At 35.7% G+C, this 27,981-nt stretch overlaps 1 pseudogene; it reads right to left on the minus strand.

Moving 5' to 3' along the window:
- Nucleotides 1–1,256: 1,256 nt before the first annotated feature.
- On the minus strand, nt 1,257–24,962 carry LOC101570808 (annotated as a pseudogene).
- Between the last annotated feature and the right edge of the window lie 3,019 nt (nt 24,963–27,981).

Here is a 27,981-nt window from a genome sequence, read left to right on the forward strand (position 1 = left end):
GGGCTGGAATTTATTTTCTTGTAGGAGTTGTACTTTACTCCATGCTCTTTTTGACTTGATGGTTTGTGAAGTAAATTTGCTGTTATTATGTTAGGTTTTCCTTTAGATGTGATCGCTTTGTTTTCTCTAGTGTGTTTTAGTATATTGTTCTTGTGCTGAACTTCTGGGATCTTGACTATTATATGTCTGTTTTGTTTTTTTTTTAATTGGGTATGATGTTATTTGGAGTTCTCTATGCTTTAGTTACTGAATGTCAGATTGTTTCCCCACATTTGGGAAGTTTTATGTTATTACTGTTGTGCATAATCTTTTTATATCGTTTGTATTGACTCCTTTCTCATTATTTCCTATCAGTCTTTTTTTTTTTTGTTCTTCTTTGCATCATCTTGCAGATGTTGAATTATTTTTTCTTGCATCCTAGTTGTTTTCAAGAGATCTTTTCTTACCGTTTCACTAGCTGCAAAGATGCCTTCAAGGTCTGAAATTATCTCCACTTTCATTCAAGTGGTTTTGCCAGCTTGTGATAGAGGTTTTAATTTCTTTTTTTTTAGATACCATTTATTAGATCCGTACTACAGGATATTCGTTAATTAGAGTTTTACAAATCATCAAATATAAATATCCCAAATCAAACATTAAATTTACACCTGTTTTCATATATATATATATATATATATATATATATATCCTGAAATTGTGACAATAATAAAAATTACTCGTTATCCAGACATATCAGGCAGTAAAAACTGGAAATCTGAGTAACTTAACATTGTTTTACAATAATATACACAGCGCCACTTAACATTTAAAGACAGATTTCAATGCATGGCACTTGATATTTCTTTGAATCTTTGAGTATGAAAATGGTTAGATCTAGGCTAAAAATGATTCTTCTTCTAGCCAAAAATAAAGGCATAATATTATAACCGGGTATTAACTTTACTAAATCACAATATTTTTAAACTATTAAATGATACTTAAGGGTATTTAGGTTAAAAATACAACATGCATTGTGTTGTTTTACCTTATAACTGGTTATGTGCAGTTTGTTCAAATGATTTAAAAGCTATATTCCTATTTGCAGTACAGCATACTGCATGTTTCTAATAGTTCTAGCAAAATGAATATTTCAAAGGGAATAGAATCACTTCTGAGTCACTGGTGTCAACATTTTCCCTTTGGAACAAAGGATGTAACAAATGGTCTGGCTGTGCCTAGATGAGCTGACTGAGCAATGGTTTCTGTTCAATCAAAGGCTATGGCATCATCAAGTCTTCCCTCTGTTCTATTTGAGACCTCTTCACACTGATGTTGTCTTTTTCATCTAATTTCCTCTTGTGATTTCTCTCATCTTCATTGTTATTAGCATTATTTGAAGGACCTTCTTCATCTGAGTCAACAATGGTCACACTGTCATTGGTTATGTTTTTGGCAGCATCTGCTGCTTTTTTGGGCCCTCCTTTAACTGGGGAATCACCAACAACTTCAAATTCATCATCCTTCTAGGTCTTCACTGTGAAGGTTATTGATCAATAAAGTGTAGTCCTGAAGAAAGTCTTCTGCTTAATGCCAACTGTCATTTCTAATTCAAAATTCTGACAATTTCCTATGATTATTAGCTTCTGTCTCTCCTTCTTCTGAAGATATTGGGTTTGTTCCTTTCCCATCTTCAATTTGAACATCTGGTGAAACCATAGCAAATTCTTTTTTCACTATCTTGTCCTGTAAGTTAAGAATAGTCACTTTATGGACATTCAGCTGGACATTCACCTCTGGCTTGCTGGCACATACCTAACAATTAGGATTTGGAGGATGCAGTGCACAAGGCACAAGAAGCTTTTTTTCTAGGGTTTGGCTGCTTATTTAAAATATTGCTCTACATTGATCAATTTTTTTCCTGATGAAATTTTTAATTATTCTAATAATATCAACACAGAAATCACTGCATTATTAGTAGCAATAGCAGGAATAATGTTCCTTGCCATTGATTTCCTCTTCTTGACTTTATACTTCAGCTCAGTCCAGTGGAACTGGAGAGTTCCTTTTCTGCCATAGTTTATCCATTGTAAATAGATACCTGATGATATCTTTAAAAAGCTGAGTAAAAAGTTTCATTAGATCATATCCAGTTAATTTAGCCCATTCCTTCTTGGAAATATGTTTAATATCACCATCTTCATTAGATGCTTGGGCTATGGCTTCAGCTTCTGTCTGTTCCCAGGCAGCTGCAGGGTAAGATCTGTCAGGTGATACTTCTTGTTCAGCATTTTATTCCCCAAACAACTGGCTTTTTGATAGTACTTACTTGTCCAAGATAACCAGCAGTCACAATCTCTATAAAGGGAACATCAGCTGCCAGACAGATATGATTGACATTGTTTCATTTGCTCTGTAATCTAATGTATTCCTAACCCATATAAAATGTTGAAAAAATTCCACATTATAGTCAAGGTTCATGATGCTGTCATGATAAGCTACAATATTAGTTTTTGGGTAAAACTGTAATACACTTTATTTGGCAACTTGTGCCTTTGACCTTCCAACATGTTTCTTTTGAAATAAAAATTGCCTGTTGAGGTTGCTGACAATAGTATCCATACCAATTAGATCAATATGAGAAAAGCCAATGAGCACGAGGTTCTTCAGAAGTTCACAGCCGATGCCACCAGAGCCCACTACCAGTACCCAGACCCTGACCAGGGCCTCTAAATTTCCTGTATATCTCTTTTAATCTGTTTCATGCATTCTATTTCTTTTGTATATTGGTCATTCAAGGATTCCATCACTTTTTTATTATCCTCTATTATTTATCAATGTCTTCTTCAGAAGCAGTGAGTAATTCTTTTGTTGTAGTTTTCATTTCATTTTTACTTCAGAGATTATACCTGATCTGGTTTCCTCTATACCTTTTTGCAGTTGTTTCTTCACTTCAGATGCTATTATTTCAGAGATTTCAGGTGTGTGATCTACAATTTCTTCTATACTGGCATCTCCTGTATTTGTCCTGGGTGGGATCAGGATCAGAGAGTACACTTTGCTCCTTCTCTTTGTCATATTATATAGCACTGTCTTCTGACTTTTGGTGTAGAACTTTGAGGAGGTTTTTACCTTAACACCTACTGATATTATTACCAAAGAGTGATTATGTGGTTAAGGCCATCACAGTTTTGTATTACAGAGCTATAATTATCAACACTAATAATAGTGAGATTTAGCAGCTGACAAAGTTTTTTTAATTAATGGGTTAGTGTTTCAGACCATAAGACCAAACATTATGACTGTATAGCTAATATCTAATCAGATATTAGTTGGGTATTTGTACTGGAATTAGTTCATCTAAATTCTATCTGATCACCTCCCCTTTTATACATGTAGTCTTACAGGCATACTAGTTCATGAGGGTACCTGTTGGCCCCTCTCTCAATGAGAAGAAAGAAGGGATGTTCTCATAGATCTGCATCTAGCAAAGTTTCTTTGCTTACCAGGTCTTGATCTATTGAGTTCAAACTCATATATACATTGGCCTGGCTTGTTTCTGCTTGCTGTGCTCTGCTTCTTCCTGCTGAAGTTCTTGGAAATGCACCTGCTTTGCCCCTCTGGCAAGATGTTCTGCTCCTGGATTATTTGGGTGGGTCTTGGACTTTGCCTCTCTTCAGGAAGTTCTGCTACATGGTTCCACACCAAGTCTGTCTGGTAGAGGAGGTTCTGGCAGGCAGGTGGTAGGTCACACACTCACATGCTGAGCCTGTGCACTGGCTCTAATAGAATCATCTGGGCACAGAGGTTTTCACACACATGTGGGGCCTGGAGATTGGGTGGATTAGAATCCAGTGGGCTTTGAAGGTCTCACATACATGCCAGTCTGGCCATGGGCTGGAGAAGAATCCATCAAGTCTGGTTTGATTTTTCATGGGCTTTTTATCTGTATAGTTTTCCATTTTGTGAGTGTCTCACTAATTCAGGCTAGCCTTGACCTTGTGAAGTAACCCAGACTACCCTTTAACTTGCAGTAATCTTCCTGCTTTGGGCTCCCAAGCACTGGAATTAAAACATCCAGCACATCAAGCTGTTTCTTGCTATTTTTAAAATGTCTCAATTTCATTATCACTAACTGAAATTCAGTCTTCAAGTCTAATGTTCTAGCCTCTTTTTCATTCATCATTTTTTTGAACCAAGTATTGAACTCAGGCCCTTGCACTTGCCAGGGAAGTGCTTATTCCACTGAACCACTCCCCAGCCCCTTATTCATCATTTTACACATACTTTCAATGGGTACTTTAATTTCTTGGATTTTTTTTCTGAACCAAGGATTGAACTTGTGCTTCTACTGAGCTATCTCCCCAGCCCCATGGATTTCTATTTAGATTTCATTTATGTATTGCATTTTTTTCTTACATTGGGAATTTTGTGTTTTCAATATTTTTCAAAGCTTATCTATACATTTATATGTTTCTTTACTAAAAGAATTAATTTTAAGCAACATTTCTTTCTGTTCCTGAGAAATTGTTTTCTCTATATTCCTTTCCATTTATTTTTCACTTGTGCTGCTGTCATTCCCAAAGTTCCATTGTTTGGATTCTAATTTCATCTATCTCACTGTATTGCAGGCTTGTCTACATTAGGCTCAGTGTCTGGGGTTGCATTTTGCTTCTGTGTCTTATCATTTTCTGTTGTTTCTTTACTTTGTTTCCTATATTGATGCTTGCAAATTTCTTATGATTGATAGCTGTATCACTAATATTGAGGCTTCCTTAGGAGATATCTCATTCAGGGATGTCCTCTAAATGTAAGTGTATCTTGTTGCTATCCTAAAAAGCTACCTCCTGATTTTTAAAAGATTCAGTGTTACTATTTGGCTGAGTTCCCTATCCTTTGGTACTGGGTTGGGGTGTTGATTATGACCCCATTCAATCACAGGTTATACAGGCAGAAAAATCTTATTATTTTAATAGTGAAAGGTTTATTTATTATTTTTTATTTTTTGAACAGAGTATAAGATAGTATTAAAGAAGAAAAATTGCAAATGGTACAGAATTTCACTAAACAAAATATTATGAATTTGACACCATTTGTTGTATTGTATATTGATGCCTTCAAATTAGTTGTCCACATTACCAGATACATGCATATAAAATTGGAAGAAGAAAGAAAAAAACTGAAAAAGTATACGAAATTAAGAGGAAAAGCAGGGCCGGGGAGATGACTCATTAGAATAAGCACTTGCCTGGCAAGCACAGGGCCTGAGTTCAATCCCCAGTTCCGGAAAAAAAAAAAAATGAAAACTAAACAAAAAATTAAGCATTAGTTTTTCTTTTCTACAGACCAACAGAAATCCACAGTGCAATCATCCACACCATGCTGTTTACATACTCAAGTATATCTCTTAAAACATAATGCACATGACATCTTGCTAATGTAGTACAGTTAATGATAGCAATAGTTTTAGGCACAGCTTGACTATTACCAAATTATAGTAACAATCTGCCACCTCAGACCACAAAGGCAAACTCTAAACTTATATAACAAAATCATACATCGAAACTGGGTGTAGCGGTGTGTGCCTCTAATCCCAGCTTCTGGGAAGGTGTAAACAAATGTATCACTATGAGCTGAGTCTGATCTGGCAGTGCGACTCTGAACACCCCATAGGCCCTTCCCTAAAAATGCAAAAAAAAAAAAAAAATCAGACATATACCCGGTACTTGTATTCAATGACTTTCTCTTTAGTAGAGTGATTTTACCCTTCTGCAGAGGAAAAGCAACTTAAGAGTTGATGATTATGGGACAGGACAAAGATATGAATGTAGTCAAATATAGTAGATTCCAGAGTGGAGGTCAAAAGATGATCACCCATGTTTTGAACAAATAGAGGTCACAGGAGGGAAAGAATAAATTAGAATGTGGAGTAATCAAAAAGGAAACATACAATGTTTATTCACTTTGTGGATTAATTTCAAGAAGCAGTTGAAGAAAGGAAGAGTATTTATAGAAGAAAATGTAAAAGAAAGGTAAGAAACCTAAATAGTGAAAAAAAAGACAAAGAGAACCAAAAAAAAGAGAGACCAGAAAAAGAGGAATGAAAAGCAGATCTATAAAATAAAAATAACCACAAAATACAAAATTAACAAGACAATTTCTAACCAGACAGGAAAAGGATAGCGAATGAAACAAACAATGGAGAATAAAATTTTAAAAAAGCCAAAAGACAACAACAACAAAAAAAAAATGCCTTTGGTGCTTACAATGAAAGTGCCCATGCTAAAGCCTGAAAAAAATATGCTGTGTATAGTCAAGTTTGCCATGGAAATTGCGCTGGTTATGGAACTCATCTTGGCCTCTCAAAGTCAGGGCTGGGACTGGTCTTCTGTTGGTGGAATTCTCCAGAACCCAACTACAGCACTGTTTCAGAAACTTTCACATTGTTGATCTCATTAATTACTCCACCCACAAAAGGTGTGTTTCTGCCTGCATGCCCAGGACACAGATGTCAGTATTCTGTATTCATATAGGTGCCTGAGAGATACCTTAGATAAGCGCATGCCTGGCAAGAACAGGGTCCTGAATTCAATCCCCAGTACCACAAAATTTTCATATATTAAGTTAGGATTTTTAAATTTTCTTTCTATTTTTGCTATCTCAAGCTGTCTTAAGGACAAGTCTGGTGCACCATGTGGAGCTTGGGATTGAACCATAGTTCATATATTAAATTAAAGCAATTATAATATAAGTTGATCGTACTAAATTGCAATTAATTACATATTATACTAATACATAATTAAATATATATTAATACATAAAATACATAAATACATATTATTGACATTGATACCTAGACTTCACTGGGGCTTATTTTCAGAGAAGGTTTTATATTACATTCACCCTTAAGAATCATGCTAGGGCTTAACTTACAGTTAGGTTTTATTTTCAGGATTCTATAGTAGAATAATCATAGTTTGTCACCCAGCTCAAGTAACTTTAGCAAAACAAGTAAAGAGAAAGTCCCCTAAGGGATCTACCCAGGCTCAAGTAGGTGGAAAAGAGTGATTTCCTCAGACCTCAATGTTGTTCTTGTAATACAGGATGTGGGTAAAAAATACTGCCTCAGTTTTCTATCACTATATAAAAATTTACCACAATCTATTAGCTCACAAGAAACTGATACTTCATTTTACAGCTTTGTACAATCTTAGTGAACTAAAATTCAGAAGAGAAAGGCTTCAGTCCCTTGTGGAGTGTCTGTGAAAGTATTCATTACCTTTCCTTGGCTGGGTTTTTTTTTTTCTGCTTTGAACCTGGGATTGAACTCAGACACTTGTGCTTGACAGGCAAGTGCTTATTCTACTGAGCCATCTCCCCAGCCCCTTTGCTGGGTGCTAGAGTATATTTATATTCCATTGACTATGTTTTACTCACTATGGATTCAAAGCCAGCAATGGCCAGTGAAAGTTTTTTATTTTCATTGTGTAAATTTGACTATCCGGTCTGCCTACTTCTAATTTTAAAGATCCTTGTGATTACACTGGACTCAGCAAAATATTCTCCTCATTGTAAACTCAAATGATGACCAACTTTAATTCCACCTTCAGCTTTAGCTCTCTATGTACAGTCACATTAGTAGCCTGGGCATCTTGGACAATAGTAACTACAAAAACAGTCAATATAACTTGATCAGAAGGGAAAAGGACAAGGGATGTTTGTACTCATTATTGATATTGCAGTGTAGCTAAAACCTAAGGAACTTTAGAGTATCATAAAAGTTTAGTATTAGAAGAAAGCATGCAAACAGAACCTGAAGAAATTTGCTGAGGTTTCTTCTTTTAATAATGATTGTTCATGTATCATGAAACAAACTACATGAAATTGATCCATGTACTGCAAAAATAACTTGTGACTGTAATGAAGGTCATTCAAATTGTCTTTTCAAAATTACTAGGAGAACTCACTTCTTATCTAATACTTCAAAGTAAATTGTGCATTTGTTTTCTAACTGAAATTGTTACCTGTTTTTGGATAGCTTGAGTTTCCTTCTAGAAGTAGTTCTCAAGTTCTTTCTCTCTGAACAAAAAAAAAGACAAGTATGAAATGTAGTGAAATTTTATATTTATTAATGATCAAAATGAAACATATTCTGTAGAGTGAGTTCGTGCCAAGAAAAAAATAGGAAAAGGAGTACACTGGACTGTGTAGGAGTGGACTACTGTACAAGAACTGAGTCACAAAGACTTCAGTGTCATTTCATTTTTGTATCACTACTCCTGAGGTTCACATAAGGTCTAGAATATCCAATAAAAAATCTGCTTGTGTTCTTGAGAGAAGTCCACATGAAGGGCTTTGGCAACTGTTTTTGTGCATGTGTCTTATATTTTGTTGTTAGCAGGTCATGTTACTTCCCCAGCCAGTTTTCCATGCCCTAGTCTCTTGTTTTATGGCATTTCACATATATACATACATATATACATACACATATACATTCATACACACAATCATACATGCACACAAACACATGCATAAAAATGCACAGTCCTCCCAAAGTCATAAACAAATGCACTAGGAAAACAAATGCACCCTTTTATAATTGCAACCATTCTGTTAAAATAATAAAATTATATAATAATCTTCTCTGTATGCATATGGAGTACATTGATTTCAAATAAAGTTACAACTATAGAAGACTGCACCAATAAGATATTGCATTAAATTGTAAGATATTACCATTTAATGTACCTTACATTCATCAGAAATTCTAAGAAATACTCATGAAAACATCACGGACAGAATGAAAAGATTCCAGTAACAACACCTAAAGATTGATTCATCAGCAAAATATTCAAATTAATTTATCTAAATATGGAGGATTCACTTCAGCTCCATATTTTAAAAATATTTTCAAACTACTGACTCCATATTAGTTTTAATAGTAGTTCAGAAGAAATGTATTTTGATCATGGTAGTAGCAATAACTGAAAAGATTGTCATTTTCATCCTACATGCCAGTTTACAAGTTAGCCTGCCACAGATTCAGTGAGGTAGGCAGAAGATAAACTACCTATGTGTCAGAGATGAAACTACTTGTGTTAGAAAGAAACCCACAGCCCAAGAATCAGCAGGATTTATAGCTGTTGTTTAGATTCTTTCTTGAACCATAAAACATATCAGACTATTATGAAGTTATCCCAGTGAGTGTGGCTGTTCACACAGTGATTCACTGTCATAGCTGAGAAATGCTTAGCTGTACTACTGACAACCTGTATAATCTTTGTCCCAAGGAAGTCCTTATTTTCATAATTCTGAAGAACTAACAAATTTATCTTCAGGTTGAGGGATGAGACAATATCTTATCACCTGTTGTAGTCAGAGTTTGTAAGGGATTATATATTAGAGGACACATTACTTATAGAATTATTTTATAATACTCACCAAAATATTCAAATGCAGAAGAGTACAAGAGACCTGTCCACACATGAGAGACCCAAAGAATACCACTGAGGGCTTGAATCCCATAGCTATGTATTACACCAGTCCAGCTGAAGACCAAGAGCCCATGGAAATATGCTTTACAACATCAAAGACCTAGAACCAAAATAATGTCTAATGCAAGTGTTTATCAAGTATCTTCCTTGGGAAGACCCAGAAGTCAGTGGTAGGAACTGAAAAGTCTGTGCCATCAGGTGGAGGATCTGTATCAGCAAGATGAGAGATATATACTGGAGCAGAGAAATTATATGCAGTTAAGGACCAGAGCTCCTCTGAAAAGAATGCAGACATCCTCACTAACAGGGAGGCGCTGAGCTACTCCCATGATGAGGATAGCACAGTTCATATCAGGAAATCCAGCATAACAAACTCATCTGAAGAATCAACAACACACCATCTTTCCCTCCAGTTCTCTTTTTATGCCATTGGCAACAATCCTCAGGTGGGCCTTCCATACACAGTGGCACACTGATTCAGTTCAGCTGTGTGTTACAAGTTAAGCCTCAGTTAATCCACCACGTCACCTAAGGCTGTTTACTTATACAAGCTTCCCTGTAAAGATAGTTCAGGACAAAAAATGCGGGTTCCTGTACTGAAAATGCATATAGAGACATGGGAGATTCACGGAAAATTGTTTCTCATCAAATAATTATGCCATAAGTCATTTATGACTGATGTTCCAAATGAGCTTTCCTTTAATTGGACACCAACTAAACATTGCTAGCATAAAGAGTGAGATTTGACAGCTGTTACTTGCCTTCAAATTCAAGCATCCCAAAATACATAAACTCAAATAATATGGGTTACCTAAGAAGAGCTTACAGACTCCTTCACCTAACAGCAATTGTGTATCCCTCTCATTCAAACATATTCTTTATTCTTCTACAGATAAGAAATAAGAAACCGAACAAAAGAAGAAAGTTTTATTACATAATATTTTATGAAGCCATTTTCTTGAATTTCATTAAAAACCATTTTTTAAGGTTTTGTGCATTTTATTTAACAAAATTTTGCCATAAAATCTTTAATCTCTTTCATACACTGTGTTCGTGTATCTCAGCCTAAAGTAAATGCTTCTGAGAAGTTTGTTTTTGTAATTTATCTTTAAAATTCTGAATTATCTTCTTCTTTTTACCTTAGGGTTATGCCTAATGTAACAATCTTGTTGATTAAAGATAATCAACAAGAGACTCTTCTTTTGTATGTTATTTTTGTACCTCTATTTTCTCTAAACCACTTTTTTAATTCTGCATTATTTCAAGCAGGATAGCTGTGTTGGAGTTTACCTGCTCTAGGAAATGTGACCTTTCTGAAGTTTTTGAAATTCTTTCGTTGATGACCATGAACATTATTTACCCCAAATAGATTTCTGGAAGTGGAGTTATTAACTACCAGTGATCTAAATCCAGTCCTTAACACTTTTGTGGGAAGCACCTTATTGCTGTCCTTTTTTGTCATTTTAGATATTTCTTTAGTTGACCATCGTGATATTCTCTTGAGCTTACATTTCTTCCCAACTTCCCATTCTTGAGACTTTTTTTGTCATTTTATTTCATCAAAATTGGCATTTTCTAATGTATTTGGTACAAGGTCTCACTACACAGCTCAGGCTCATAGTGATCCTCCTATTTTCAGCCTTCCCAGTGGCAGGATTACAGAGGTGTGCCTCCACACTGGGCCTTGCTTGACCAACTCAACACACTCTGTGATAGGCCTGGTGTGGCATATAGTACTTGGGATCAAAGCTCTGTCCCTGCACTTGCCTAAGCAGATGCTTAGTCCACTGAGCTATCTCACCTGCCTAAATAGTTACTTGTTTCCAGATTCATCCTTGGCTGTTTTCTAATGTTGTCTTTCTCTTGTTTTTCAACTTTCACTTCAATTTCTAATTCTGGTCTTGTGTTCTTGAATAACTGCTCCAATTGTTAATCTTCTATGGCCAAATAAATTTCTTTTCCTTTCATTGATCTTAGTTTTTTCTATAGAAACAGATTTGCAGGAAGAGTTTTTCACATTGGATTTTAAATGTTTATTATGCGATTTTTTTTTATTTTGTGTCCATATGCTGATTCTGAGATATATTTTGCTCTTTGTTTTCCATACTGAGGTTATAAAAGGATTTACTTGCTAGTTTGGATGAAGACATTTTTTTTTTTTCATCCCTTTCCCTTTTGTTCAGAGATGGCTGAAAATAGATTCTAATGGATTGCAAAGGACTAATTCCACTTTTATCTACACTTGGGAATTTAGTTGGTGAAAGATGATAATTTTTGATTTTTGCCCTAACTGTAGTATTTGACATTATGTTCTTACTGGAGCTTGCTTTGGCAGTGGGTTATTGTTTTTTGTTTGTTCGTTTGTTTGTTTGTTTATGTATTTGGTTCAGGGCCTCACTACACAGCTCGAACTCATAGTGATCCTACTTTTTTCAGCCTCCCGAACACTGGGAGTACAGGTGTGTGCCACCATGGCTGGACTCAGCCGCCAGCTCAGAGCACCTAAGGGCAGAGCCGGCTCAACAAGCAGGATCAGAGATCGAACCCCAGTCCCTGTACTTGCCTAAGCAGGTACTTATTCCGCTGAGCTATCTCTCCAGCCCTGGGGGGTGGGTTCTAATATTGGATATTTCTTGTGAACATGCTCCTAATTTTTGTTCCATAATGGAGATTTTTAGTTCCTTTGGATTTTCACTGGAATACATATATGTAACTGCCTGGCCCAATTCTGTGTCAGCTACGTGTGTTACAGCATTCATAGCAGCACTAGACATTAGTTTTTCATGGACTGACCAGTCTTGGCTGGTCCTAGAGTCACTACCTTTAATCCTGTGTGCAACTGCCCTGAGAATCACAGTAAATCTCGGTCAGGAAAATAACTGCCAATCAAATTTCTGCTTCACAAATCGGTCTAAAATGCTGAATTTGCAGTGTATCCATAATTGAGTGAATCCATTTTTTTCTGGCAGTCTGGAATTAAGATCTCTGTGTGTGTGTGTGTGTGTGTGTGTGTGTGTGTAATCAGAATACATTCTCTGATTTCCAAAATGAATTTGGAGTTTGTCATATTGACTATAAAGTAGGATAACGCTTTGAAGGATGGAGGGAAATTAATCTATCTCTTGGAATATAGAAGCTGGAGCCACATGATAGGACATCATAGTGTACAATAATAATTTTATCAGTCACCGTTATATTTATTGAATTGCACTTTAGGATTGCTGTTACAGCTCTTTGTTTCTTTATTTTGTTTATTATATGTTCATGTAATTGGTAGGGGTAACAGCATATATCATGCGCTGAGAATTCCCAAAATTGCAAAGAATTTGAGCTCTTCCATGTCAGTACACTCAGATCTTCCTTACTAGGGTATCTAATAAATCTGGAGCTGCAAGAACATTCATTAAGAAATGCGAATTTCCCATGTTTTCACTTTTTGTTTTTTAAGAGAATATAGCATAGTAATATAAAAGTAAAGTTAAAAATTATACCTAACTTCACGGAACAAAATGATATGAATTAAACAGTGGTTCTTGAGTTGCATATTGTCTTCAGATTAGCTGTTCACATTACCAGATATACACATGCAAATTTGAAAAAAAGGAAGAAAAAGAAAAATAGTTAAAAGAATTTAATAAAGGGGCTTGGAAGATAGCTCAGACACATAAGTGCTTGCCTCACAAGAGGTAGGTCCCCAGTTTGATCCCCAGTACCACATGCCCTGCCTGCCCCAGAAGCCTAGATGTGCCATGCTGGCCCAGAAACCGGGAGTGCTTGTGCAAGCCTGTAATCACAGCACTTAGGAGGTTGAGACAGGAGGCCAGCTAACAGTTCGAGACCAGTCCAAGGGTTACAAAAGTGAGCATATTGCCAACCAGAACTGCATAGTGCGACTCTATATTAAAAAAGTACAATACAAAGACAAAAATATCCAAGGGAAAAATCAAGAAACAAGATGATAAAACAGACAAAAAATTATGCATTAACTATCTTTCCATAGACTAGCAAAAATCCATAGTACAATTTTCCAAACTATCCTGCTTACATAGATAGATATATCATTTTCCCCAACTTCCTCTCCTTACTTTCTTATATCAGTAATCCTTCCTTTTGAACAGGTTCTTTACCTTTTGACAATATCTATTGTTCCCTTCATATTTTATGTACTCTTTCATATTCTTACATTCAGTATACAATATGTTCTTTGCACATGTTGGTGTGACTTATTTCACTTGAGTATGGTCTCTAATTTCATCCATTTACCCAAAAAGGTAACAAGCTTATCTTTATTTAGTGCATCCATTTATATTCATTTATAGCTGAATAATAATCCATTGTGTAAAACTACCACGTATTCTAAATCCATTCCTTGGTTCATGGGCATTTGTGTTGCTTTCAATATTCAGCTACCATTTTGGTGGAGCTTTTGTGTCTTCCGTGTAGAGCATCAAGTCATCTGCAAATGATTGTTTAACTTCTTCTTTACATGTTCTTACTCTTTTATTTCTCTCTCTTGTAGAAGGGCTTTAACTAATGATTCCAGAACTATATTCAGTAGAAGTGGTGATAGACTATATCCTTGTCTTATGCTAAACATAAGAGTGAAATATTTCTATATTTCCCCATTTGGAATTATTTTAGCAGTTGGACTCTTATAGATGGCTTTTATCAAATTGAGGTAGAGGCCAAATACTCCAATTTTCTGTGGGACTTTGAACAGAAATGAGTGTTGGATTTTGTCAAAAGCCTTTTCTGCATCAATTGAGATCATCAAGTGGATTTTGGATTTGGCTGTACTGATGTAGTGTATTACATTTATCCATTTGTTTATATGGAACAACCCTTGCATCCCTGGAATGAGTCTTTCTTCTTCATTGTGTATAATCTTCTTGATGATTTGCTGTATTTTTTAATTTTATTTTATTGATTTATCTTTCTTTTTTGATTTGCTGTATTCTATTTGCTAGATTGTTATTGAGAATTTTTGCATCTATGTCATAAGGGAGATTGGCCCATAGTTCTCTTTTTTAATTGTGTCTTTCTCTGTTTTTTTATCATTACAATACTTGAATCCAAAATGATTTTTGAGGATTCTGTCCTTTCCATTTTCATTGAAGTGTTTTAGGAGTATTAGGATTATATCTTCTGTAAATTTCCTGTAGAATTCTGATGTGAATCCATCAGTACCTGGACTTTGCTTTGTTGCTAGGTTTTTATTCCATTTTGTATTTATTTAGCTGCCACTGGGTTATTGAGAGTTTTTATACCTTCTTGATTCAGTTTTGGTAATTTGTATCTTTCTAGGAATCTGTCCATTTCTTCTGTGTGCTCTATTCTATGAGAGTAAAAATTCTCAAGGTAGATAACGATGATCTTGTCAATTTCCTCTGTCAGTTGTAATTTCACACTTTTCATTCATTACTTGTACTTGAGTTTTTTTCTTTCTTCTTTTGGATAAGGTTAGCTAGGGGTTTATTAAATTTATTTAATCTTTCAAAGAACCTGATTTTCAGTTCTTTAATTCTTTCTATTGTTTTCTTCATCTCAATAGAATTAATTTCTGCTCTGATCTTTATTTTTTATTTTTTTAATATTAGGAATCTTTAATATCCCAGTTTCACTTTAAAAAGTATATTTCCATTTTCTGTTGACTTTATATTACTTCTTTCCTGTCTTTTATACACACATACATAAAAAATACGTGTATAACCCACCATAAGACTGGTACTGTTTCATAGAAATCTGCAATGACCTTTAAATAATGGTTCATCTAATATATTTTTATATAGTCCTGCATATTTATCATATTGAGAGCTCTTTATTGTTCATCCAGGTGCTCTAATCTTTACAGACATATTGTCTCCTGTCTTTGGACTTGGGGTTGGGTTTGCTTTTCCTTTTATAGATGTTTCTTTTGTAGCATTAGCATATTTATTTGTTTCCATTGAGTTTCCCTAATGTGTGAGTTCATAGTTATAAATTTCACTCTAAGAATTGCTTTCCTTACATCCCATAAATTCCTATAAGATGTGATTGAATTTTATTTAAACTGTAGATATTGTTTAATTTGTTGTTTAATTTCGTCTGAAACCTATTCATTGTTGAGGAGGGTTTTGTTTAATTTCCATGTATTCATGGGTTTTTATGGTTTCCTTTGTCACTTTTTTTCACTTTCCTTGCCTGTGTTCAGATAATATGCATGGGATACTTTCTGTTTTCTTCCATATACTTAATCTTGATCCATGGTCTTGTATGTGGTATATTTTAGAAAATGTCCACGTGTAGCTGAGAGATGTGTATTCAGTTGTTGTTGGGTGCAACACTCATTATACGTCCACTAAGTCCATTTCTTCCAAGTTCTGGCTCAGTTTTGACATTTCTTTGCCAATTTTTTGTCCTTTCAACCTTTCTTTTTGTGATATTTGGGTGTTAAGTCTCCTGCAAACATTGTGGTATTGGATATTAGATTTTTCATTTTCATTAAAATTTCTCTTATATATTTGAATGCCCTAGTGTGTGTTGCATACAGTTTTATGACCGTTACCACTTCCTCTTGAATTTTTCCCTACCCATTGTATAGTGGCCTTCTTTATTTCATTTATTCATTCTTGATTTGAAGTTGAGAGTGCTGAGAAAAAATTGCTGCCCCTCCTTTATTCTGAGGTGCTGGTTTGTGTATTATTGTTTTCCAACCTTTGACTTTCAGTCTATGAATTGCTTTATTAGTTAAGTGTGTTTCATGCATACATCATATTGTTGTATTTTGCTTCCTGAACCATTCTCCCAGTCCATTTCTCTTAGTTGGTTAATGTAGTTCATTTACATTGGTGGATATAATTGAGACACATTGACTCATGTTTTACCTGTTATTAACCTGCTGTTTACCCATTTTTCTTCTGTGTTTAATTGTTTGCCCTTTTTGTTAGGTTATTTCCCTTCTCATTCATGAAGTTATGGTCATTTTGGTCCCTCTCTAGAACATTTTTTAATAATCAGTGCAGGGTTTGTTTTGTCATCATGACATTCTTTTGTTTCTCTTTCTCATGGAAGTATTTCACTTGTCCATCAAATTTGAAAGAGAGTGTTGCATGGTATAGCAGTCTGGGCTGGAATTTGTTGTGATAGAGTACTTGAAGTACTCTGCACCATGCTCTTCTTGACTTCATGGTTTGTGAAGAAAAGTCTGCTGTTATTCTGATGGGTTTTCCTGTAAGTGTGATCTGTTTCTTTTCTCTAGTGGATTTTAGTATTATTGTTGTTGTGCTGGATTTTGTGATCATGACTCTTGTATGTCTGGATGTGTTTTTAGTTGGGTGGATGTTATTTGGAGTTCTATATACTTCGCTTACCTGCATGTCAGAGTGTTTCCCCATATTTGAGAAGTTTTCTACTATTATTTGTGCCCAAATTCTTTTTGTATCATTTGTGTTGACTCCTATCTCATTGATTTCTATTTTTCTCATGATCATTTTTGCATTGTTTCATAGATTTTGTATTATTTTTTCCGACATCCTAGTTAATTTTAAGATATCTTTTCTTATCTTTTCACTATATGCGATGGTGTCTTCAATATCTGAATCTCTGTCTTCACTTTCACTCAAACGGTTTTGCCAGCTTTTGATTGATATTTTAAGTTCCTCTATATCCCTTTGACTTTACTTCCTACGATGTATTTCTTTCCTGTATTGCTCATTCAATTATTCCATCATTTTTCTACTCTTCTTTATTCCTTATCATTGTCTTCTTCAGAAGCACTTATTAATTTTTTCTTTATAGTTATCTTTTCTTTTTTTTCTTCAGAGATAATTTCTAATCTGACTTCCTCTCTACATTTCTGCAGTTGTTTTTTACTTCAGAATCTTTTAATTCAGAGATTTCTTGTTTTATTTCACAGGATATTTCTGATCTGATTTCCTCTATACCTTTCTGAATTTTTTTCTTTGCTTTAGACTCTATTAATTCAGGGCTTTCCACTGTGTGATTCCCAGTTTCTTCTATGCTAGTGTCTCCTGCATTTTTTGTGGGTTGCCTTGGGGCCTGAGATTACATTTTAGTCTATTTGTCGTTTTGTATAGCACTGTCCTCTGTCCATTTGTGTAGAGCTTTGGTGCAGTTATAACTTTAGCATCTTCTGAAATTTTTATCCACAAGAGATTATATGGTCAAAGCAGTCATAGTGTTATTTTTCTTCTTAGAGAAATACATTTAGGAACACTAATCATCGGTAGTGATATTTAGCGTTTGACAAAATTCGTAAATAGTGGGTTCCTATTTTAGACAATAAGAGCAAGTATTATGTCTGTATAGCGAAGCAGATGTTAATGGTTAATTTGTATTTAAGTTAGTTGCACTAAGTTCTATCTTATCACTTCCCCTTGATGTACTTGAGGTCTTCCAGGCAAACTAGTTCACCCCAGTTACCTTTGCCCCCCTCTCTTGGTCAAGAGAGAAAGAGGGAGAATGGTCTCATAAATCTGGGTACCTGGTCTAAATCTAGGAAGTTTGAACTCATCCCAATGTGCCTTGTTTGGGTGGGCCTGCTCTGTTTAGCTACTTCCTGATGCAGCCAATGAGAATGAACCCGCTCCCCCCACCCCAGCCAAGATGTTCTGCTCCTGGATTAGCTGCATTATTCTGGCCCACAGGCTCTCTGCAGGGACCTTAGCTAGAGAGTTTCACACCAGTCCTGTATGCCTGGCCTGGGCTGTGTATGGAGGATTCCTGAGAACACAGCATAAGGTCTCACACACTGGGCCTGAGCTGGTTCTTTAGGAGTACAGAAGGGTCCTGAAAGCAATGCAGAATGTCTCACTCATGTGCCAGACCTGGGCTGTGTCTGGAGGGTTCTGGTGGGTTCAGCGGAGCAGAAGCTCTCCCACACACATGCTGGTGCCTGTGCTGGGTCTGGAGAGGTAGAGAGAGCACAGTGGAAGTTCTCACTCTCTCACAGGGCCTGGACTGGGTCTGGAGTACTCTGGTGGGGTCAGAGGAGAGGAAGTTTCCCCTGACCTACACATATCGAGCCTGGGCTTGTCCAGCGGAGCCAGGTGGGAGTAGTCTAACTTCTTTTGCAATGAGGCAGAAAACTTGGAGAAGTCTCAGCTCACCTGTGCTGTATGAAGTGGCCAGGTAGTTAAAGCTTTTATGTGTGTCTCTATAGACAAAATCTGGCAGATCCCAGTCAAAAGAATCTTAATCTAGCATATTTGCTGTAGATATTACCTGCGTGATCACCTGGTTTTGGTATCTTCTAAGAAAAAACAAATTATCTGAGAAATTAGAGCATGTATAATCAAAGCAAGAACACTCTAGCTAGCAGATAAATTCATAAACATTTTTGATACCTAGCAATTATAACTCACTAGCTCTTAGATCCCTTTATAGAGTCTGATAGTTTGCTATAAGTTGCCCTAGCTTTAGTTAAGAGAAGTCATACCCATATTACCTATCAACATGAAATACTTGAGTTACATCAGGAATCAATCAGGCTAACTTATACACTTATCATGAAAATCACAGCATTCAGATTAAACCAACATCCCATTCAGTGTTTTAGATATGGCCTCCATGTAAGCAAGGGACACGTCTAAATGATTTCTCCTTTTAACACTCTGACTCTTGAGTTTTACTTTCTAAAGACAAGGCCTGGCTCTATCTGTTGTTCCAAAGCTGTTTGACATGGTACAGCCAGTTTTTCTAGACATTTCTCTTACGAGGATTCTATCTGTCCTTGGGAACCTGTTTTAACTAGTGAAATACTTTTTAAGTCTTATGCAAGAACAACAATATATTTGACATTTGTAAAACATCTGTTTCAGCATCATTTTGGTCAGTAACAACCTGAATATGTATTGAAGTTTCTCAGATAAAGCTCAAACAAGATGTCTCCTAAAGTCTCTTTCAATTGAGGTACAATGACTGGAAGGAAGGTCAGACTTAGAGAAGGACAGAGATCTGTGCCAATGTCCAACAATAGGCTGTTTTTTTCCTTATATATTCATGATTACCTAGAGTTCCTCTTTGCAGGTTACAGGGTGATAACATTATAGCCAGAGGGAGGAGGCAGTCCCAGGGCCCTTTAGTCCTACTGGAATATTTGGAAAGCTGAGTCTGAGCTCTGGGGCCTCTGTCTCAGTGTGCAGTTTAACTTCCAGTGGCTGCCTTTGAAGTCAGGGCATGGCTTGTGGGCCTCTTTAATGCAGTCCCTCTTACAGTGGCCTGGCTTCTGACAGTGGTAGCAGATGAACCTCATCATTGTTGAGCTCTTCTTGGAGCCAAGAGAATCAGGCTTAGGGTCTGTTTTGAGGCCACTACAATGGCAGCCATTTTTGATCTCTTTGTTTTCTCTCCCTGGTTTTATCCCAGTTCGATTATAGGACATTAAAGAAGCAGTTTTTACTAAAGTATCAAGAGAGTTATCTAGAGCAAAATATATCTTTGTAGCTCTTTTCTATTATCAGGAGCTAAGTAATGAGCATATCTGTATGAGTACTCTGTCCCTCTATTGAAATAGGATCTAGAGAAGTATGCTTGACCTGTTCCTCTACTAAACATTCTAAGAAATCAGAGGGGTGTTCATCTTTCTCCTGGTAAATAACTAAAATTTAAAATAATTAGAAAGTTTGTTTTCAGTTCTTTTTAAGACCTTCAAGAATACACACGTGAAAGAAAATGCCTTTTCTAGTCTCTTGCCTGGCTATTAGAACAGCAAGAGTCTCTCTCTCTGCTTGGGATCCAGTGGGAAAAGGTAGTTCCACTGGTTGTCTATCTTTTGGATGTTTAAAATTAACAATATATTTATCTCCAAATGCAATGGCAGCTTGTAACTCTTCCTGCATTTCCATAGATGTCAAAACTTGGTTCAAGATTAACATTACATCTTTCCAATCCACTTCATAAATCTGAGTAAATTGTCTAAAGACATCAATGTACTTGTCAGTGTCACCTAAAGATTTGCAAAGATCTGACTTTTTCGGTTTTAGTCCACAGAGAAAAAGGCGCATGAACTCTGGAAGTTCCAAATTGTCTTTTTCTTTCTTTAAAGGATATTGTCCTTGAGGAGCTTGCATAATTCAGCTAAGGATGGGTGTAGTCTTGTAGAGGCCTGGATTACAGCTGTTTGAGAAACCAACCCTTTAAAAATTCAAATAGGGAAAACCTTACTTTCAGTAATGGTGGGTAAGGCTGGGAATTAGGCTATCTTGTCTGTATGCTCCAAAGGTTAGGGAGAAGCAGCCTAAGGCTCTGAGATAGTGAATCGCTCAGGCACCTGAACTACCTAGTTCTCCTGTAGTTCACAGCTACTTTTTGAAACTTAAACAACAATAATCTTAATGCAAACCAAATCTGAACTGAAGGAATTTTTACCATATTCCTTTCTACATCATATTTCTAATTATAAAATATTACAATTGCTACTGTCCTCTGCATTCCATTTGGATTATACGGTTCTTTTTCACTATGTAAGTATCAAATATCTTCCGGTGCCTTATGAAGCACTCTAAAGGAGTAAGAGACTTTGACTGTGAGATAACCTGGAATTTAATGGAAGTTTCCTTTTTAGCATCCCCACCTTCTTTCTTTTTTTAAAAATATTTATTTATTTTTATTTATTACATTTATTTATTGTGTGTGTGCCATCTCTCCAGCCCCCCCCACCTTCTTTCTAATTGATTCCTACACCTAGGCTTCCCTTAAGTAGCCCTCTCCAGAGCAGGTGGATGCTCCTGTTGGAGAGAAGGAAGCCAAGATCCCACCAGCCTATCCACCCTCAAATTGGTGCATGATTCCTATTTCCTGAAATATCTCACAAAACCTTCACTTACTCTTATTGAATATTTGTAAGTTAAAATTGGTCCAGTGACAGAAATGTCTTCAAAAGGAAGCATAACTATTGAATAACATGGTCAATTGGAAGTGATTGCTTTTTAGGCTACAAAGTTCTCTCTAGAGATAGAACTACTGACTAGAGAGATTTGGCCTTATGCACTGAGCTCTCTCCAGGCACTTTTTTCCCATCTAATCACCTACATAAACATTTTTAACAACTGATCAAGATTTAAATTTGAAACTCACAGATGAAATTTATATTTTATCATCTAGCATCCATTTTACATGTTGTTAAAAACACTTCACTTTAAAGCTGACAAAAATCTCTTACTTAGTGTAAGGCTCACTTGGAAATCCTTTCCTCTAACAGCCACTATAGAGTGTAAACTCTTGCAAGCTGCTTCATCCTAATTTCTAAAGGAGTGAATCTTTAAATTGTTGTAATATAAAACAGGTAAAATTCTGTACTTTACTAGCAGAGAGAGAAAAAAGTACAATAGGTAAATAGAGATATTTTATTGAACAGGACTCAGTTTCCACCAAGGAACATTTGGGTATGGCCCTAACCCCTCAGGTGTTCTCAGTTTCTATTGGCCGGCACAACGAAAGCTCAATCTCCAGAAAGGAATCCAGCGGCTCCTCTGGTCAACATTCCATAAGCCATTGGCTTCAATGGGGATTCACCAAAGAACAGCTGGGGATACCCATCCTCTGCTTCATAGAGTAGCAACTGCTCTATGAGCATTCATTAGCTTGAAGAGTAACCACTGTTTGCCCAAGTTTTATAAGGGATACATAAAAGCCTGAAAAATATTACCTGGAACTTTATAGTAAAGGTTTTAAAATCCAAAAACTTAGCTATTATGCACCTAAATGGCATCTAGATCCAAGAGAAAATGTTGGAGATCGTCCTTCACATTAAATGTGTTTTGGTTCCATAAGTGTGCTGCTTTTGGAGATAGCTCTTTCTGGTGTCACCCAGAAGTCATATCTCTCCACTACGTCTCAGGTTTAGCCTCCTGAAGGAGAACTGCCAAGAATTCTAAGCCAGGATATGGCTTTTATATATGTCCTCCTGGATGGGCATAGTCCTCTTGGTCTTATCTGACCCAGAGATGGGGTATGTGTCCTTTTTCTAAAATTACTTACCTGTCTTTGACATTAACAAATGCTTATTTTCTCAGGGCTTCACCTAGTTGTAATAGTTTACAGATTCCCTAATTTTACATGCCTCTAAAAAGGAAAATAGAAAGAGTTGGGAAAATTAGCAGTAAGGTCAAACAAAGGAAAATTAAAAAGAGTAGGCCTGACCTTTCCTCTAGCATGTAGAGGGGGATCAGAACCAGTTTGTCCCAGTGAAACCTGTCCCCCAAGTCTTTAAGAACATTTGCTGACCTAATGTCATTTAGTTGGCAAAAGGAGTCCTATGTTTCATATATAGGCATGTATATTTTCTAAGTCTGAGCTAGAGTTTAAAGTCCCATTTTATAGGAGTTTACATAAAGTCCAGTGGGAGGACTGTTATGGGACTGTTATCCTCTCTAATGCTATTGTCTAAAGTTAAGCAAGGAATATAAATACATTTAGCAACCACTTCAAATGCAACATTTACAAGTACAAAACAGTCATAAAATGTCCAATTAGAGAAATATCATAACAGTGTAACAGTTACATCTTTTAACTTAGATTTACCAACACTTTGAGCAACATTTTAACAAAACCATATAAATGACAATATATAAGCAATGTTAAGTAATTTTAACAGAACTATATGAGACAAAGCTGTATGAGGCAAAACTTGAACAATTATGAGCCATGGTCAAAGACATCAACATTGGAAGCATAAAATTTTCTTACCTAAGCAAGTCCCAATCCAGAATTTATGAAGCAAAAGCAAACTCATTCCTCCATCCATCCAATGATCTTGGTTGGAAACTCAAAATGACACAGGGAGCAAAACGTGATGTCAGGTGGTTGACCTCAAATGATATAGGAGAAAAATGATATCTCAACTTGAAAGGTACCTGGGATGAATTTGTGTTCTCCAAAAGTGAAAAATGAATTTTAGGAACAAGTGGTGTTTAATGAGCATAATATATTTATTGGGGGAATGAAAGTTCCTATCTGATAGAGGAATAGGAGGGGGTGCTCAAGGGCGTGGTCCCCTGGATTTAGTTTCTTAATCTACTCTATCAGTATTTTTTTGATTGGTGAGTTGAACCCATTTACACTGAATAAGTTAAATGTATTGGCTTATCTTTCTCATGTTTATTTTCCTGATGTAGATTCTGTACATTTCCCCTCTTTTTAATTATTTGCTGTACTTGGTAGTTCCCTTCTGTTGTTCTTGAAGTTGTACTTGTCTCTGTGTTTTTCTAGAATATCTATCAGTACTATTTGTAGGGTTAGTTTTGTTGTCATGAATTTCTGTAGTTGTTCTTGTCATGGAAGAATCTTATCTCTCCATTGAATTTGATAGTTTTTCAGGGTATATCAATCTGGGTTGCAATTTACTTTCATTCAGAACCTGAAATTCTTCCCTCCAAGCTGTTCTGCATTTGATAGTTTGTGTTGAGGAATGTGCTATGATTTTGATGGGCTTTCTATTGTTGGTGTCCCATTTCTTCTAACAGATTTTAATACTCTTTTTTTGGCTGCATTTCTGGGATCTTGATTAGTACATGTCTAGGTGTAGATTTACTTTGATTGCTGCTATTTGGAATAATTCATACCTTCTTTACCTGTAGTTAAGACACTTTTCATATGTTTGGGGAATTTTCTACTACTACTACTGAAATTAATCATTTTATGTCATTTTGGCTAACTCCTACTGTTGCATTGATACCTTTTAGTCTTATAATATTTATCATTTCATCATCTTGTAGTTGCTGAATTGCTATTTTTGGGTTCCTTGTTATATTTAAGAGTTCTTTCTTTATGTATTCATTAGCTGCACCAATGTCTTCAAGGTCTGAAAGTGTATCTTCAGATTTTTCAATCAATTTTGCCAGCATTCAGTAGTATTCTTATCTTCCTATTTGTTTGAATCTGATTTATGCACTTTAATTCTTTCCTGTATTGTTTGTTTAATGTTGCTATCATTTTTGAATTATCCACTATTTTTTTAAATCTATATCTTCTTTAGATTTGCTGAGTAATTCTTTCAGGAGTGTTGTCTTTTCTGTCTAGACTTTAGAGATTTTTTTTTATTTATTCTGTAGCCTGATGGACTTATTTCTTTACTTCAGTGGGTATCATTTCACAAATTTCAGGTGTGTGACCTCCAGGTTTTTCTATTCCCTTGTCTCCTGGGCTTGTTCTGGGTGGGCTGGAGGACCAATACTGCCATTTTCCTCTTCATTTTGGCTTTTATGAAGCTCCCAAAGTTTTTCCAAAGCTTTTCTGAGTCTGATCATTCAGACACATCCATGGTCGGAGAGTAGTAGGGTATAGGTCAGTTAGGTTCCTGCTGCACTGAGGTGGGCAGTGTAGAACTCATGAAGGCTCTAGGTACTATGGTGGGGAACTTGTCTATGCTAAGCAAAGCTTCTGTGCAGGTGTTGGACATTGAAAATATTTACCAGGATGCTGCAGCTTCCAAGCATCCACCCCAGTTCTCTGATAGTGAAATCCAATGCCAGAATAACTGCTGTTCCTCTGCATTGGTGGTTCATGGGAGAGAGTTCCCAGCATGAAATTCTTGAAATAGCTTTTGTTTATTTAAAATTCTATATCCTTATCTAATTTACCTATTCCTAAGTGTCAGTTAGCACATTTAAGGAACTCATTTTTCCAAATATGTTTTAAGAATTCAGTTTAAATATCCACTTTTTATTACTCGGTGTTTTTAGCTCTTTTGTTTTTTTGCTTTTTTTCTTATCATTCATTAGAAGACCAAAATTAGAGAAAAAGTAGGACCACAAGGAAAGCCAACATTTTGGCCCTAGCCTTCCAAGGTCAAGTAAGACTCAGGACATATGAGAACTTGCATTGTACGACCATGTAACTCAGTAGTGTCCTAAATTTTCTGATCAAGGAGATTATGGGGCCAGAGAGGGAAGGGCTTGATGATGTAGAGTGTGCTTAAGGAGAGTCATATGGAGAGAAAACATTCTCTCAGGCTTTCACAGAAAGCACAGTGGCCAAGCAATAGCCATGACTCATCCACATGGCTGACACTGACAAAGATTTACAATCTGAGGTACAGCATCTCAGAATAAATCCTGAGAAGATTTGACTGACCTTATCAGATCCAAAAGCTTCAACTCTTGTTGCATAGGTCTTGCTTTATCTTGGTCTTAATCATCCAGCATAAAAGTATAAAAACGAAGTATAAGAAGTAAAGCCATGCTGTTATGTTGAGCTGTAGGGGATTCAGGTCAGCATTTTCTGACATTGCCAGTGAAGTGGAAGACCCAATACTATTATGGACTACTGGACCCTTTTAGAATATTTTGCTCAGTTAACACACCTATAATATTCAAATGATGGAACTAAACAAAACAGGGGACACAGATGACTGTCCATTTTGTATCTGTGTATTCAAAATGGTTAGGATAGATATATAGTTACATTCTCTTAATGAATAGAGAGATTTGTTCTAATAGTGTTTGTAAATAGGATATCATGTCTGCATCTTGTACAGCAAATAATCACTAGGAAGAGTATGCAATGTGTTAATTATTGAAACTTTCCTACCAATTTGATTTGAAGCTGTCTCATTGCTATTTATTTCTGAATAAAACTATGGAAAAATAAATAAATATTTAAAATATTAACAGAGGGGTTGGAGAGATAACTCAGTAGAATAAATGCTTGCCTGACAAGTGCAAGGGCCTGAGTTCAATACCCAGTTCCATATATATATATATATATATATATATATATATGAAAATTTTAACAGATTTGAAATTATTTTACTTTTAACAGTCCATACTGACATGCTGACTAGGATTTAATTTAAATATTTTTAGTGTTTTTCCTTTACCACTATCTTCATAAAAAAAACTTCTCAAAAGTTGTACTTATAATATTAAAGCTACACAAATACAACTTTACTGACAAGTAAGAAAGGAAATTTTAAATGCAATAATTTTGTAACCCTTGGTGTCAAGCTTTCTTTTTATTTATCTCTTATATCTTATACAAGAAATATAATTTGTGATTTGACCAATTTCTTAAAGATTTAAATTTTAAAAGGCAAGTGAAATATTTTCATATATTTTTAATAATTTCATTGAGAAACAAATAGCAATGAGACAGTTTCAAAAACAATTAGTAACAGTTTCAATAATTAAGAAGTTGCATATTGTTGTCTTAGTGATTATTCAATGTACAAGATGCAGACATGATATCCTGTCCACAAACACTAGTAGAACAAATCTCTCTATTCAACGATACAACAGAATAAAGCTATGTATCTATCCTAACTATATTGATCCTACAGATAAAAAATTGCCATTCATTTGTATCCCCCACCTTTGTTTAATTTTTTCAGAGAAGGGTTTTCCATTGTTATTCAAATATTGTAGGTGCCTGAATACAGCAAAACACTTCAATATAGTCCAGTAGTCCATAATAGTAGTGGGTTTTCCATAAGACTGGCAATGACAGCAGTTGATGACTTGGTCAGGGGGAGATAGCGCAGTGAAATAAACGCTTGCCTGGGAAGGGTAAGGGCCTGAGTTCAATCCCTGGTTCATTAAAAAAAAGAGTTGTTGCCTTAAGCCTCTTACAGTTCAATATGTTAGTATGGCTTTACATTTTATATTTTGCTGTTATAATTTTCTGCTGGAGGTTAAGACCAAAAAAAAAAAAAAATACAGATATAACAAGTTATATAACTTGGATTTGATAAGATCAGTTAAATCCTCTCAGAATTTATCCTGAGATCCTGTGCCTCAGATTGGAGAAACATTGTCAGTGTCAGCCATGTGGGTGAGTCTCGGGAATTGCTTGACCAATTTGCTCTATGTGAAAGCCAGACAGAATGTTATCACCCCATGTGACTCTCCTTAGGAACACTACATCATCGATCACTTTCCTCTGTGGTTACATAATCTCCTTGATCAGAATATTTGGGACACAATTGAGTTACATGGTGTTACAGTACAGGTTCTCCTGTGTACTGAGTCTTCACTGAAGTTGAAAGGCTAGGGCTGAAATGTTGGCTGTCCTTGCAGTCCTTCTTTTTCTTGAATTTTTGGTCTATGAACTTAGGTTGTTAACCATGAGAAGAGAAGCTTATCAATACTACCTTACAGCATAGGCTGTTGATCTTATCCACAATATCTGTCTGAGTATTAATCATCATAGGCATAACACGGAACAGGTATTTTTCATCAAGTATTGATATGTTAAACTTTAAGAAGAAAAATTTAAAAAATAAAATAAATACTTTTTAAAAATAGGAATAAACAGTTACATATATTTACTCAGAAATATACAAATCCAAAGATACACAAAACTGTAGCAGGACAATCCAATAACACTTTTCCCCCTGTCTCCTACTTTAACTCACTACACCCCCTTTTATATTAAACATATATTTACTTGAGAGACAGTACCGCAGTAATTGGTATGTTACAACAAACAGTTTTTATTTAGAGGACCAGAATGGCAGGCATTCCAAGCATGACCCTACCATCACACATTGCTATCTTCAGTGCAGTTGATTAGTTCA

The sequence above is a fragment of the Octodon degus genome, unplaced genomic scaffold (genome assembly GCF_000260255.1).
Source record: "Octodon degus isolate 3935 unplaced genomic scaffold, OctDeg1.0 scaffold00318, whole genome shotgun sequence".
Lineage (NCBI taxonomy): Eukaryota > Metazoa > Chordata > Mammalia > Rodentia > Octodontidae > Octodon > Octodon degus.